This window comes from Crotalus tigris, unplaced genomic scaffold, assembly GCF_016545835.1.
Source record: "Crotalus tigris isolate CLP2741 ecotype Arizona unplaced genomic scaffold, ASM1654583v1 scf7180000024456.194487, whole genome shotgun sequence".
Taxonomy (NCBI): domain Eukaryota; kingdom Metazoa; phylum Chordata; class Lepidosauria; order Squamata; family Viperidae; genus Crotalus; species Crotalus tigris.
In genome coordinates, this window is record NW_024100625.1 from 25,333 (window position 1) to 42,022 (window position 16,690).

At 36.5% G+C, this 16,690-nt stretch overlaps 1 long non-coding RNA gene across 4 annotated transcripts in view; it reads left to right on the forward strand.

The window, feature by feature from the left end:
• The first annotated feature begins 1,254 nt into the window (after positions 1-1,254).
• The window catches only part of LOC120303075, a 158,647-nt gene continuing 143,211 nt past the window's right edge, over positions 1,255-16,690 (forward strand). For 3 of the 4 annotated variants that reach the window (XR_005555344.1, XR_005555345.1, XR_005555343.1), the window contains exon 1: positions 2,721-3,633. This is a non-coding gene — a long non-coding RNA (uncharacterized LOC120303075). Of the gene's footprint in view, positions 1,671-2,481; positions 2,529-2,720; positions 3,634-16,690 lie in introns of those variants that run through there. The other variant, XR_005555346.1, reaches the window with a different exon arrangement.

Below are 16,690 nucleotides of genomic sequence, written 5' to 3' on the forward strand. Positions count from 1 at the left end.
AAGATTCCTAATTTTAGTCAACACAGGAAATTGCTCTTCCGCTATTAAACTTGAGATTTTATCTGAACAGTTAACAATTTGCTTCATATTATACTTAACAATATCTTTTTATCCCAGAATCTAAGATTCTAAATGTATTTATTTAAAAACTCCATTTAATCTGATGACCCTGATTGCCTCCAAATATAGTTGATATATATTTATTTTTAGGAGCATAATCAAAGGACCTCAGTGCTGTTTTTGAGCAAGCATGCCTGAGAACTGGGCTCTCTATCCTCTTTAGATCAGAATTCTCTCATTAAAAACAAGCCGCCTCCTTCAACCCTTTTCCTAAATAAGGGCTGTCTCTCCAGCCAGACTACTTTAGCTTTTTGGCGTAATAAAGGAAGCCCCGAGAGGATCCGAGGATGTTGTCAGAAGTGGGGGAGGTGAAAGAAATGCAGGTGTGTGTGTCTGTGTGTGAGAGAGGGGGGGCGAAGGGGGCAGACGAGGGGAAGGGAGGGATGAAATCCTTTTTGCTTCTTGGGAAAACACTTCGGTGTCCTGCCTTTAACCTGTTCAAGTCCAGAGAGAGAGAGAGAGAGAGAGAGAGATGCTTCTATTGCCGCTTTTTTGAGCCGCACGCAATCACACACACACACACACACACACACACACACACACACACACAGAGGCACAGAGAGTGAGAGCGAGAAAGAGGGTTGGCAGGGTTTGTTAGCAAAGTTTGCCTTCAGCAGAGAAGCTGTCTGAGGAGCTGTCGGGAGAGCCCAGGAGGAAAGCGAAGGGCGGGCTGGGCTCCAGTAAGGCTTTTCCTTCCCCTCAGACTGCAGTGCGAGCTGGGAAGGGAATTGCCAGTAACTCTCGATCGCCTCGGCCGCGGCGTCTGCTTCGGTCTTCTCCCAGCGCGCCAAGCAGCCGCGAAAGGGGGAATTACTTGGGCAGGCTGGAAGGAGGAGGTGTGCGCCGGGTGACTTCCCGCGCGGGGGTCATCTTAGTCACCTCCGCCGTTGCAAGAGCGGTCAGTATTCTCTTTTTTTGCAAAGGCTGCAGTTCGACAACGCCGGCGGCGTGTGTGTGTGTGTGTGTGTTGGACGGAGGGAGAAGCAGGAGGGGGAGGGCGCGCGCGCGGCTCGTGGAGGGAGAGAAATTGGGTTGGGGAGTCAAGCAGAGGAGAGATTCGGGTATGCTGCGGGGGGGGGAGGCGGTGTGGATCTTATCTAGGTGAGGCGATAAAGGTGTTGCGAGCTCGGCAGGGCGTTGGGTGTTCTAGAGCTCTGCTCGCCTGAAAAAGACAGCTGGTGCGTGTTTCAGCTGCCGCGGGAGACCGAATTGTGAGGGGGAGAGAGAGAATGGTGTCAGAGAGGGGGCGGAAGAGTTGTGGTTGTCTGAGAGGAAGGGGAGGTTGGGCTGGGTGTGCTGTGAGGAAAGGCTGCATTTGAGGGGAAATGTGTGTGTGTGGTGGGGGGTGGGATTGTACGTGAGGGAAGGCTGTGAGGAAAGATGGGTATTTGGGAAGGAGAGTGAGTGAGGACTTCTGTTTACTGCGTGAAAACCCAACTGGTGAGGGTGCTGTGGCTGTGTGTGAGGGAGGACATGAGGGTGAGTTGGTTTGGGTGCTCTTAGGTGAGAGACAGTAATATTGTTTATGCAAAGACTGAGGTGAAATTAAGGTAACTCCCCCCCACCCCCAGGAAAATAAGATTGCCCAAGAAAGAAATATTTTTATTTAGTAGCTCTGTTCAAGGGGGGGGGAAGAATGTGATTGCCAATACTTACATAAGCCTTATAAATAAAAACAAATAATACTGGAAAAAGTTTATCAAAGATTTAACATTCATGTGAGGTGCTAGTTCTTAACCTTCCTACAGTTTTTCAGTGTTTTGTGTTAAGATTCCTGAAGTTGGTTTTAGTTCATTGTTTTTGATTGAAATATGAAAGAGATTTTGAATTCAAACGTAGAAAAGTTGTCTTAGATGTGTGCTTTTTTTCCTTTTTCCGAAGAGAAGGGACTGGCCTGAGATGTTGATCTTTTCAGCATAGGGTCACATTCTCACAACTCACTGTATACTATTGCAGCAGACAATTCTTAGGCTTTAAGCAAAATTATTTGCTAATAGTAAATATAATTCAGAAGTGGTTTGCAAGATGTAGGTTGTATGTTTGAGGTGGTTTAATTTAGAGGCACATGACAGAAAACTATTCAAAACAGTTCTTCACCAGATTCAGAAAGAAAGTGTAGCAGAAATTTTATATACGGTATATATGTATGTGGGTGCATTTTTGCCAAACATTGGGAAAAGCTGCTAACAAGTGTTCTAAAACACTTTTGCATAATAACTGAACTGACATTTTGTTTGTTTTGGTTTGTTAAAAAGTTCATTTAATAAAGTTATGCTAGATCCAGATTATTACTGTTCTCTTTCTTCAGATATGCAAACATTTTTTTCTTAGCCCAAAATTGATTTTTCTCTCTTTTTAAAGGTGTATATAATCAGGCAGTGACCCTAATGAGTTAGGCATACTTGAAGGTAACTTTAAATTTGTCATATTCTGACTGTTTTTAAATTTTTCTCAAAATAAATTGGTCAAAATTGTAGTGAATTTGCTATATTTCCTGGTATTTCTTTTTAGTAAGAGCAGGCTATTCCATGTCACCAGTCATAAAATAGACTTCAGTTTAAAAGAAAACACCATCTACTAGTAATAGCCTGAGTGGTATTTTATGGTTCCCATCTATTACATTAAATACAGCATTGCACATGATACACATTCTGCCCCTCCAGAGATTTAGGGGCCTTTGGGTACAATGTAGACAGCATATAGTGTGTATCTTCAATCTTGCCTGACTACTGCAAGACTAGTAAACAGAATATCTCAAAATTATTGTTATAATGTAGAAAGGGTGGGGGGAGGAGGAAGGAATCTATCTAAGTCAAAGGTAGTTAAGGAGTTTGTGTACGATTTAGGAAAGAATTGAATACACTATGAAGGAATCTTAAATGAGACAGGGAAACTCAGCACTATGCTACTGATGTTATTCTGCTGCAGTAATGTGGTCTCTAAGGGAACCTGTGCTCTATGCATATACTACCCAGCTAGGCTATTCTGTAGCCCACTGGCTGCCTTGCTGCTGCTGGTGCTTTCAAATGGAGGCTACTGCTGATGTAGCAAGCAGAATGCTGCACTCATGCACCTATTCCCCCATCATTTGATAGTGTCAACTTGCTTTTATTTCTTGCTTTCAACTTCAGGTCCATTGTTCCTGTCTGAAAACATTTTGACCTTTCTCTTTGTGGCAAAATAATTAGCATACCGATAAGAAGCAATTTCCATCTCTTATACCTTGGAAATGTACTAAGAGAAGAGGTGCATTTGAAAAAGTTCACTGGTTGAATGGTGAACAAATGGTGGGCATTTGGAAGCATTGCAAGGATTTTTGCTGTTTATCGTGAAGCAGATTTCTTACTTTTCTGGGTGAATCCCTTAAGATGGAAAGCAGGCTGGCTGATGCTGAAATGATTGTTTGATTGTCTGGCCTACTTGAAAGTACAGAGTTGGACTGTGTGCATACACAAATCATTTGGACTACTTTGTTTTACAATTCTTCAGCTTTCCAACTGATAGTCCATTCAGGTAAGTATATGCCTTTTCCCCTTCACTGTTCTTGATATGATATTTCTGTTTAGAAAGTGTAAGAAACTTGAATTGTTTCACGAGACAAAATAATTACATATTTTTACTTTTTCTAAAGACATTTTACTTGGCTTTCTTCAGATACACGCAGTCTGAAATGTTGAGAGAATTCAGATTCTTTTCCTAGGTCAAACAAAGAGTTCAGTACACTCTTTTCTGATATATACAGTACCAATTGTAGAACATTTGGTTAACATTTTTCTTAAAATCTAATGTTATTTTACTGAGAAAGCTTAGAAAGTAGAATTTTGGAGGCATACTTCATGTATGTACATATTTAATATACAAATGAAATTGTATTTTAGTGACTTAGAAAATTTTAACAAGTCACTGATATAATGGCTAGCAATGGGCAAAGTATTATTTTTATATTGCTGAAAGATACTCTATAGAAAAAGAAGAACAGCAGTGCAAAATCAAACCCATTTAAATCTAGGCACTAAAATTTATTCTTTCCCTCCCTCCAAGACTTTCTCTGCAATGATGAAGCCTTCTAATAAGTCAGTAATTGACTTACTTGTTTATTATATAATCCTGTAGGGATATTTGAATTTTTATCAGAATATGTCTTTTTTATCTTTGTAAACTAGGAATAGTTTTACCCTATCATAATGCTTCTACTCTTTAAATAGAGCTTTTTAATTTAACTAGTTTTTTTAAAGCCAGACAAATCATATTGTGAAGTTGTAATTTAAGTGTTGATTATAATTTAATTGTATTTCCTTAATTCCTTGTATATTACAAGTTTTGTATTGAGATATTTTGCCTTAATATTTAATAAAAATATTTCTTACCTATTTTTCAGGGTAAATATGTTTTTCAAGATGGCACAATTTTTGACTTTTTAAATTTATGTAGCGAGAATACCTTTATGAATTACAAATGTAAGAACTAAGCATGCACCCAAATAAAATACATAACCTAGGTAAAGAATTTTTGAAGGAAGCAGTTAAACCTTATTATCACAGCTTACTTTTGTTCACTGTAAGTTTGAATGCTAGATCTGAACTTGGCTGTTGTGATATAGTTAAATTACCTTATGCTTATGGCTATGTCTTGTTATATATTTATAATGAGTTTACTGTGTTTATAATGGAAAACAAAGATGACTGAAGAAAAACAAAGAAAAAGTACGATTGTGACAGAAGCCATTTGTTTCCACTGGGGGAAAAAGTGAGGAGTATTACCAAGCTAACACAAAGAAAAAGAATAAGTAGTTTAAAATAAAAACAGAATTGATTTTCTTATCCTGCAAAAACAGTACTTTATGCTCATCTTAATTTTGTAGTTTGAGTAGTGAAAGAAGATGTTTATTTAGTGTTAGTATTAAGCTGAAACAGAATGCAAGGAAATTTGCTTCTTGCCAGCTATAGCACTTCCTTTGTGTTTGAATTTACTGGTCAAGTATACTCCCTGTGTTGCAGAAAGGACCAGATTGTCCACCAAAGTTATTTATACTGTAACTTCATAGTTTTATGGTAAATTGGTCATCTCTTTTATGAAATTTACTATTCTTATATTTTTACCTAAAACAGCATGTAATTAAATAGCTATTTTGTTTAATAGAGAACACTTTTTCTTTTTCTGATTATTACATATGATATATATTTTATATTGATGAATATAAAACATGAGCCATCTATATTATTTCACAGCATGGTAATTTATTAAATGTTATTAATGATCAATTTTATATTTTTTAAATTATTTAAACAGGCACATGCTTATTACATTTCTTGACCCAATTATAGTTCACAATATAGTTACTTTATCAGATTTCTTATATTTTTAATCATACGTAATAATTGATCTCAATTCCCAAAATAGCATATGAATCCGGAAAAATAACTTTTACTGCTGTCAAGTGACTCTTGTGATTATACTTTATCAGAATATTTTAATGTTACTTGCCCATCCCTTCTCTGAAGCACAGAAAAGGCCTAGAAGTGATATGAAATACCTACAAACAAAAGAACAGCTGCGCTTATCACTTATTAATTGGGGTTGAGTCTGCATTTTGCAGATTCTCCTTTAAGTTTAGTATATGGTCCAAGGAATCTCAAGCAATTTATTGCATACTGATAAATGTGATTCCCACACATTCATGTTTCAGTCCAATACCAATCTGAAGTATTGATCCAATATCTATCAGAAGTAGAAGCTTAGAGAATTATAAATTGTATAAGAACAGAGAAGTATTGAGTATCATAGGAAAGATCAAATAATATGCCATTAAAGTGATACTTTTATTTTTAATTTTGCTGGCTATGGTGTATATATCAAGGTTTAATATTGTTCCTTGTGCATTTGTCACAAACCATGGTAGCCAGCTTGGCTGTGAAATAATCAAGTCTGCAGGGCACCCCATGGAGAGCCATCAAATCAAGTCTACTATGGAACAGTCTGGTAAATTGTGAACATACAGAAATCAATGTTGCATCTGCTAGTAGACCCTTTGGTTCCTGAAACTCCCACAAGTCTGGGCCATTGGTAATGAGTGTGGGCAATTGGTTTTAGATACCCGTTTCATTCAGGATAAATTTAATAAAACTTGAGGGTTAGGAATAAGCAAAATGATTATAGCTCAGTACCAAACAAGTTCATAAACAGCTGTAAGATTGTAGGTTTTAAAGCTATTCAGTACCAGGGCTGGTATTTTGAAAGCTTGGCTCCTTCATACTTTGTGTCAGCAGGACATGCCTCATGCCAGCATGGATCTCTTGAATTGGGAAGCCAATTAGAAAGGGGCATGGTGTATATCAGCCTTGTATACTCATTGGGCAATAATCCAACTCTATGGAAGTTTTGAGTAGTGTTGCTTGTTGCTTTTGGCATGAGAGGGCCATGGAAGTCAAATGAAGTGCCATTTTTCAAATTACTTCTGTGATAGGTTTTGAGCTAGAGAGCTATTCTGAAAACAGCATAATTAAATAAAACCTTCTTTGTTCTCAGTGTCTAGCTGTTGTTATAAAAACTAAGATGTTATTGAACTGATTCACAGACATATGCAGCTTCAGTGTTTTTCTAAAGTTCGTTACCCTATGTTTTCAGATGCATAACACTACATGTCTTTCAAGCTTTATTGCTATTTTCTGTATAGAAATTCAAGAGGCATCAAATAAGCAGGTTTTTGGAAGGTTAGGTTAAGTCTGAGATATCCGACACAAGAAAGTATATGAAAGGTATCTCACATGGTATGCTAACTGGTATATTTTGAGAATAGTTGCAAAAGACATATAGACTAAGTGTCAACTTTTTCTCACAAGAGAAATTTTGCCCTCTATCATCTCTGGCTATAACTAGAACATATTATGAAGGAATAAAATTCTATGCCTGGCTTTGCTCTTCTTTCCCCTTACATGCTGCAAATAAGTATCTTGTTACAGTACGTTCTTGTCAGTTCTCAAACATTTTCTTTCAATTAAAGTGAACTCAATACAACACAATAGTAGAAATAAAATTGTTGTTTGAGAAAATTATGTAGGACTATCTTTTCTTTGAATCCAGCTCAACTCTAACTCTGGATGGGATTCTTTATATTTTGTTTATCTATTTTTTTTAAAAAAAAATTCTGTTAGATTATACATAATGATTCTGCCATATGTGATGGATCACAGCTGAAGATTCTGATACAGGCAGTGCTTGGGAGGGGTAGCTTATCTAATATAAAAAGGAGAAAAGATAAACCAAAGAGATGCAGATTCAATCATTTTGGGGAAGAAAACTGGGTGTCAATACTTCCAAAACAATGATTGTGGAATTGTGAACTGATGTTCTAGTACGCTTTGATATTATGCAGCTGCAAAAAACTCACTTAAAATATAGATAAACAGAAAGGGAAACCTGGGTTATCCTGACTCATATGCGCTTTTTGTTTCTGACATAAATAACATTGTGCTATGCAGATAAATAAGTGGGTCAGTAAAATTTTTCATATAATAGCAAATTGAAAAGATGGGTGAGCATTTGGAAGTATATATGACAGCCTGTTGTATGTTTTTATCATGTGAAAATGGTTTCACAAGCAATTATACCATGATTTTTCTCTTATTGTGTTAACTACCTAAAGAATCCAAATATCTGACATATACCATCAAATGTAAATACAATTGCTGCTCATTCTTTCATACTGCTGGTCATATTTTAGAAGTATTGTAGGCTAAGTCTGACATGAATTTTTAAAAAATAATCTTCAGAAAACATAATTCTTAAATGATAGAGGGAGCAGACATTGATCTGTGAAAATTAAGCCCACGTGAAAACAATGAAGGGGTCCAATGATTGGAAACAACAAAAGAAAAATCACTTTAGCTCTAATATAAATGAAGTTATTTATCTGCTGACGTAATTGCATTTAAGGACAGCTATCTTTTTAGGTAGCAAGTGTCATCAAATATTTATGCACAGTGGTGTGATTGTATTAAAAAAGTAATGATTTACATCTCGTAAGATTTCCTAATTTTATATTTCAACAATATCACTTCTGAGATGTTACCAGATCTCATCTGAAAATATTTCAATATTGCAAATTTACGTTGTCCCATGGAATTTCAATAAAAGCCTATAGGATCCATACATAGGTATGGTTTGCTGTGAGTGAATTGAGGCCTTTGACTACTAGTGTTATTGCTCTGGCTATACTTTCAAAGAATTAGTAACACTGTGGGCTAGGAAATATTTATTTCAAATCCATACCCAACAATAAACACTTGGGGAATGGATTCAGGCTTTATCAAAGTTTATCTTTTTCCCTTCTGCAGGCAGAAGTCTTCTTTGAAACTGGTGTTGCAAATTCTCGAAATTCTTCATTCTGAAATAACAGAATAACAGAGTTGGAAGGGATCTTGGGAGGTCTTCTAGTCCAACCCCCTGTTGAAGCAGGAGACCCTATACCAGTGATAGCCAACCTTTTAGAGACCGAGTGCCCAAACTGCAAGCCAAAACCCACTTATGCATCGTCGGGTGCTGGGTGGGTGTGGCCCATTGGCTGGGTGTGGCCAATTGGGGCGGGTCTGGCCCATTGGGTGGGCGTGGCTGTGGTGGTAATGGCAGACTGGGTGGGACTAAAAAGTTCAATCAATTAATTCCAACTTTGCAAGATCTTTTTTTTTCCTGCGAGAAGTTGAAATTGACTGATTGAACCTTTTTTTTTTTTTTGCACAAGGTGGCGGAAGCTTAAAGCAAAAAGGTTTTATAAAACCCAGCTGAAGGCCTAGAACTGGGGCAAAGGCGCGCGTGCCCACAGAGAGGGCTCTGAGTGCCGCCTCTGGCACCCGTGCCATAGGTTTGCCACCACTGCCCTATACCATTCCAGACAAATGGCTGTCCAGTCTCTTTTTAAAAGCCTCCAGTGATGAAGCAACCCACAACTTCTGAAGGCAAGCTGTTCCACTGGTTAATTGTTCTCACGGTTAGGAAATTTCTCCTGAGTTCTAGCTTGATTCTCTCCTTGATTGGTTTCCACCCATTGTTTCTTGTCTTGCCTTCTAGTGCTTTGGAAAATAGGTTGACCCCCTCATCTTTGTGGCAGCTCCTCAAATATTAGAACACTGCTATCATGTCACCCCAGTCCTTCTTTTCACTGGACTAGATATTCCCAATTCCTACAAATGATCTTCATATGTTTTAGCCTCCAGCCCCTAATTCTGTTTTTGTTGATCTATTTTAATTAGCATTTATTAATATCAGTATTTAATTAGCAATAAGTTTTAATTATTTGAGTGGGAAATATAATATAATGCAAAGGTGGGAGACTTCAGGACTGCAGGAACTATTCAGTTTTTACTGAGTCTAAGAGACCAACATATCAAAGACAAAGACAAAAAAATATGTCAAGTAGACAAATGCTGAGAAAAAAGGAACAGTGCATTATACTTCTGAATACATGGTTGTTGCAGAACTCAATAGTGATACTAGAATAAGTTCACAAATGCTTCAGGCAAAAAACTTCTGGTGACATAAGTGAATAATTTCTTTCAAAAAAAGTCTAACTGTTGGTAATGTTAGACAATGAAAAATAAGAAATGTACGGATCAACTAAGAATATGCACTTTACTCTCAGTTTATTTTTGACTTAATTGGAACAAGAATTATCTTGATCACAAATACAGTATTCATCTACTAGATATGTATCTTTTAAATACCTTTTAAACCTGCTTGTGATTAAAATGAATCCCAAAAAAGTAATTTGTTGCCATTTGGAAATATTCTGATAAACCATCTATGCTTCTGACAAGTTTCAAAACAGCATTTTCCCACAGGATAACTACGCATTTACAGCAGGCCAAGAAATGTTCTCATTTTTTCCCCTCCAGGGGCAAGTTATTTTGCCTGTTTACAAATTAGAAAGAATCACTAATGATCAAAACAGTCATAGACTGAAAATATTGTCAATAATGTTAACCTTTTAATCCTAACAAATGAAATACCGGTAGATTTAGATAGAAATAATTTTTATATTATATTTTTTTTAAAAAAAACCTTGATAGTGCTGTGGATCTGAACTACTCTTCATTAGTTATCTGGATTTTCTTGCTAGCAGATTTGTCAAGAATTTCTTTGTCATAATCATCTTCTGCCTCTGAAGTGTGGACAGCATGTTAACTGATTATGCAGATTGAGATTGCTAGATTTCAGAGCTGCGTTTTAAAATGAACTGTTTTATGACATATTTTGTCTAGCCATCTCCAGATGTTCAAAATAGATTATGGAGGATTAACACCAGTACTGGTTTTGGTAATATGATTTTGTTTGCTAAAACTAAATTCCTCAGTCCAGCCTACAACTAGACCATATGGACTAAAAACTGCTCATGGAGAGAATGTGGTCCACCAGATAATGCTGATTTTACTATCAGTTTTCACAATACTGGATGGGTTGTTGGAAAATATAGTCCAGCATTATTTGGAGGACCAGAGACTTCCTATACCAACTTTAAATTTTGTAGAGCCTAACAGGGAAGTTTGGGAGAAAAGAAATTCTACTGAGAACACATTCTCCCATAACTTCCCTACTGAAATCATTGAATTAGTCTAAAAAATTACAAGCAAGGAAATTATGCACTATAGCTGTTGATAAGTTTCTGTGCAATGTAATACTTTAGTATTAACTGCCACCCTACATTTTTCTTAAATAATATCTGCCTCTCTGAGCATTTATAACTGAGTTCACACATTATGCTAAACCATCCTGTGATTATAGCTTGTTTGTGAATGAATTATATTAAGTCAGTTGAGGCCAGGTGTTGGGCAGTAGGGAGAAAGTGGAGCTGCTTAATTCATTGTTTGATCTCCCTTTACACAAAAGGGAAAAATAGTGCAACCTATCAAAAGTAACACCATAGAAGACAGAATAGGAATGCAAGTCAAAATAGGCAAGAAAATGGTAAGACAATTCCTATGTACTCTAGAAGAGTTCAAATCACGTGGGTCAGATGGATTACATACAAGAGTTCTGAAGGAGTTGGCAGATGTAATCTCAGAACCACTGAACAGTATCTTTCAAAGACCTTGCAGTACCAGAGAACCAGCAGAAGAGCTGATGTGGTTCCCATCCTAAAAAAAAAAAAAAAAAAGGAAACTATAGATCAATCAGCCGCACATATTCCCATACCTGGGAAGATTCTGGAAAAGATAATCAAGCAACTAGAAACCAACATAGATTTCTCCAAAACAGATCATGCCAGACAAACCTTATTGCATTCTTTGACAAAGCAACTAACTTAGTGGATCAGCGATATGCTGTGGACATTGTATACTTGAAATTCAGTAAGGTATTTGACAAAGTGGACCACAGCCTACTTCTTGGCAAAATAGACAAATGTAGAGTAGACAACATAATTTTGATTTTGTAAGCTACCCGGAGTCACCTTTCAGCGAGATAGGTAGAAATTTTTTTTAATAAAAATAAAAAATCACCACCTGACATTGGCTGACCAACTGCTCAATGTGTAAGCCTAGTACTCTTCAACATATTCATAAATGATTTAGATGAGGGAATAGAAGGGAAACTCATCAGATTTGCAGATGACACCAAGCTGGTCGGAATAGCCAACACTTTAGAAGATAGGCTCAAAATCCAGAAGAATATCGACAGACTTGAACACTAGGTCCTATCCAACAAAATGCAATTCAGTGGTGAGAAAAATAAAGTTTTACACTGAGGTAAGAAAAACCAAATGCTCAGGTGTAGAAAAGGTGGTACCTTGCTCAACAATAGTAACTGAGGGGGATCTAGGAGTCCTACTGCACAACCAATTAAGTATGAACCAGCAGTATGCTACAGCTGCCAAAAAGGCAATGCAATCTTAGACTGCATCAACAGAGGGATAGTATCAAGATCACATAAAATATTAGTACTAGTTTATACTGCATTGGTAGGACCCCACTTGGAATACTGTGTCCATTTTTAATCACCATGGTACAAAAAATATCTTGAGACTACAAAGAGTGCAGAAAAGAGCAACAGAGATGATTAGGGGGCTGGAGGATAAAAATATGGCAAACATTTATAGGAACTGGGTATGTCTAGTCTAACCAAGATGAGGAGTAGGGGTAACTTGATAACAGTCTTCTAATATTTAAGGAGCTGCCACAGAGAGAAGGAGATCGACCAATTCTCCAAAGTGTCAGAGGGCGGGACAAGAAGTAATGGTTGGAAACTTAGCAAAGAGAAATCCAACCTACAACCAAGAAGAAGTTTCTTGACACAACAATCAATGGAATGGGTTGCCAATCTCTGGACTGTGGATGCATCAACACTGGAGGTTTTTAAGAAGAGATTGGACAGCCATTTTTTGGGAATGGGTCTTCTATTTGAGCAGGAGGTTGGATTAGAAGACCTTCAAAGTCCCTTTCAACTCTGTTATGCTGTTACTGTTAAGGTTTGTAAACCATGGTTTAAGGCCTAGCATTTTGCATGGACCCAGTTATTCCAGTTTATTCCTTGAGTTTGGGCTAAACAGATTTTGTTTTAGTGCATAGCCCAACCATTTGTGGGACTATCCAATTATATAAGGACTATCCTTGCTATTGCTGGATCTAGAGGTATTCATATCATTTATAGGTTTTGATTTCATGTGACTCATTTCTTCATATATTTATTATATGTATTTTAAATATAACTGGTATTTTTCATAACAATAAAGTTTTCAAGGGAATATACAAAAAACTATAATCCACTATGCAGTAATACTATAAACTATAATGAATTCAAATTATCTTTGAATCTGATCAGTTTAAAAAAAGCATAAGAAAGCAAAAATGTACTAGTGAAAATTTTTGTATCCCTAATATTAAATAAGCTACCAAACCAGATGTATATTGGAACATTTTTTTAAAAAAATCATCTATAATACAAAGCAAAGAGTACTTCAAATTATTTTTATAAAGAAGGAGTTCTATAAATAGATAGTGAAAAATATTTTTATGTCGGATTAGATTAGAGCCTCTGCAAGTTCAGGATTGGGTAAATGCAAGCGATCTATCAAATACTCTGCTCTTAAATCCAGACTAGCGCTTTGAGTTAGATGGGAGCAAAATATCTTGCTCTGAAGTTATAAACAACAAAAATAGATGGAGCTTCATTTTCTACCAGTAGAAGTGTCAGTCCTCCCAGGTAAACCAGACAGGAAGCACAGTGAGATGAACTAATTCTACTTTATTGGAAGGCTACAATAATAGAATCTTGCACATCTGAAGACACAAACTTCCTGCTGCCAGTTTCAACTGTTTGATCCATTAGGGTAGATCCTTCCTAAATTTCTTTCTCTGACCATTAAGCCACTGGGGGCTCCTCCCTCTCTTGTCTGAATATTTCCTAGATAGCATCTTTTCCCCTCTCTCCTCAAGGTCATTATAATATGCCATTATAAGAAGCTTCTAAAGCGTCCAATGGGTAGAATGCATTATAGCAATATAGTCAGAATACTCCCACGACATGAGTATCTGAAGTTGATAAAAGCCATTTTGTTGCCATCTGTAATCCACAGGAAGAGATGAGTTTAGGAACATCTCAATAGTATATTCCTGAAATAACCCTACATCCTCCAATATAGAGACAATCGAACATTTTCACCAAAGTTAATCTCATTTATGCAACAGCTACATTGTCTGGATTGTTTTAGCTTGTTCTTTTTCATCTATTATAGAATTACAGCCAAACATTTCTTCAGAAGCAATCACTTTGCTATGAGATTAATAGATGGAGGCCAAAAACAGGGTATATATCATCAACATACAAACCTTTAGATGACTTTTTTCAGTGACTTCAACTATCAACATTAAAAGGTATATTACCCAGTGGAATTGCTTATCATTTCCAAGAGCCAAAGGCTATAAAACATCTCTGTGCCAGTGACTGAAATGTTCTATTGTAAAGTTCTGGATCCTCAATAAAATATCCAGAGGGAGTGAAATCTGTGGACATCCTCTTGAGCTATATTTTTCATATCCTCTTAAGATTTAAGAAAAAGTGCAAGTTTCTAGTCCTTCTTAAAGTCAACATATTTTCTCAGTACCAATAAAAGAAAACATTTATAGCTCATGGTTGAACTATGGGGTTCTTGGTGCTCCCTGAGTTTGGCAGTTTTCTTGCAGACATTTCATTACCTAACTAGGTGTCATCATCAGTGCTAGCTATTCTCTCTGTTCATTTTACTTATCTTTTATAGAAAGTGATTTAGGCATTTATTTTTCTTTTAAAAAACAAAAGGTAGGAACATAAAACTGTTTCTAATATTTCTAATTCAAATCTTAACTTCTAAATTTTTTTGCTGAGTTATCACATCTTTTAAAAAAATCCTGTCAATGAAGTCCATAGTATTTATACACATTTGCAAAAAGTTTGGCAGTACCTGAAAGACTTTGAGTTATACAACAACCTGTATGTGTGTATATGTGGGTGTATGTTTGAACAATCTGACAATTTTTAGCATTTTTATATAGTTATCTAGGCTGTTGGCATATTTTATGGATAAATGTGAAAGGAAATCCTAGCAAAATATGTTCATTTTTCCCAATCCTCTACTAAAGATATTGCTTTCAACTCTACTGCAGAAACTCACAGTACTTTCCTAGATAAATAAAAGGACCGTAGCTCATTGGAAAAAGAGCAATTTTACACATGGAGCTCCCTAATTTTATTCCTAGCTTTCCTATAGTAAAACTAAATATGACTACAAACTAAAAATATCAATTACGTATTAATTAAATTCATGCATTATATTATGCCATAAATACAATAAGTATATTTGATTTGGTCTAATGTGTTATATATACCAATCACTGTACTTTAGAAACCCTATTTTATAGCATACCAAGTGTGTGATTCTAATTAATGTAACTTTTTAACAAAACATGATTAAATCAGGATTATTTATTTCACTACATCAGTGGTTCTCAACCTTTCTAATGCCGCGACCCCATAATACAGTTCCCCATGTTATGGTGACCCCAACCACTTATACATCACTGGGTACCAGGGGCGTGGCCAAAGAAAAGGGGAAAAAATGGCGGACAGCCTTGTTTGGCGACCCCCGTGAAATGGTCGTTCGACCCCAAATGGGGTCCCGACCCATAGGTTGAGAACCACTGCACTACATGAACCCAGCCAGCATAGACAATACTAAATTGGTAAATAATAAAAAAGTGATGTTAGAGAACATACATGAAGGTTTGTTAGAATTTTCTTTTAGTTTCTATTAGGTTATTTTGATCACAATTCTGTTAGGGGATTTTAAAATCTACCCGTTTTCCCAGGCACACAGGTTAGGAGAGTAGACGAACCCATATTTATTGGTTATATAGTTTCCTCAGTAGCCATTTTATGTTTTTTGTTTTTGTTTGTTCCTTTTTCATTGTATTTTTTATATATTTGTTAGACATCCAAAGAAGAGCTTAGCAAGATGGGTGGCCGTTAAAATAAATAAACATTCTTAGTGTTGTTTTTATGTTTTTGTATTATTCCTTGCTAACAAATGTTTTTAACAATTTGTAGACCACCTAGAGTTTCTGGGAGTTGGGTGACATATAACCATAATAAATAATCATTATTATAAATATATGCTGGACTTTACTAACATCCTCATCCTAAGGCACCACAGTCTATATTTATTTTTTTCTTTGTTTGTGTGATACTTTGTAATAATTGTAATAATATTACAATTATTTTTATGGGATTTTTTGTTTTCCTTGTAGAAGTTTTTTTATACTGCTTTTCTGCTATATGTAGGTTTTTAGCCACCCAGAGTTATTTATTTAAGATGGACAGCCCTATAAATTTTCTAGAATAAATAACAAAGTTCATGCATGAGAAAAATGGACCAGTGAGTTATAGTACTTCATGCAGTGCCCACCATAATCCCATCTTACTTCTGGCTTTGGCTAGTTCCACCAGAAATTCTGCAGATGCCCATTTCTTTCAGTATCAGTTGAGCCAGGTGACTCAAAATAATATAATAATAATTAGTACAACAGCAGTTGTACTAATTTGCAATAGTGGAAAATATCTGTAGCTTGGTGTAGGATGGGGGTGAAAGTTGGTTCAATGAGCTTGTGGGTTGGTTTCTGAACATTTCATTAACAGATTAGGTAACATCTTCAGCAGAGTTTAGGAGATGTCAGTGTCATGTTCTGTTTATAAGGGCTTCAAGTGTGGGTGTGTCAAGTGAGGGTCTGTGGTGGTCTTGTGATGGACTAGGTGTGAGTCATCAGTGAGTTTTGTGATGGGTTCATGATGGGGAGGTTACCTTGGGTTAGGGTCATGGGGAGGTGAACTGATGGTGGTGGGACTTTGCGTGGGTTGGTTGAGGGTCGGTGCTGTCTCTGGTTGGCTGTGCAGTTGATTTGGATCCTAAGGGGTTCGTAGGTCAATGTGTCTGTTGATGGAATTGCTTGTGGAGTGCCAGGCTTCAATGAAATGAGCATGGCGAGTGGTAGTGTGGCCGATGATTTTTGTGTTGCTCCAATCAAATTGATGCTGTTTGGTGTCAGTGTGGGTA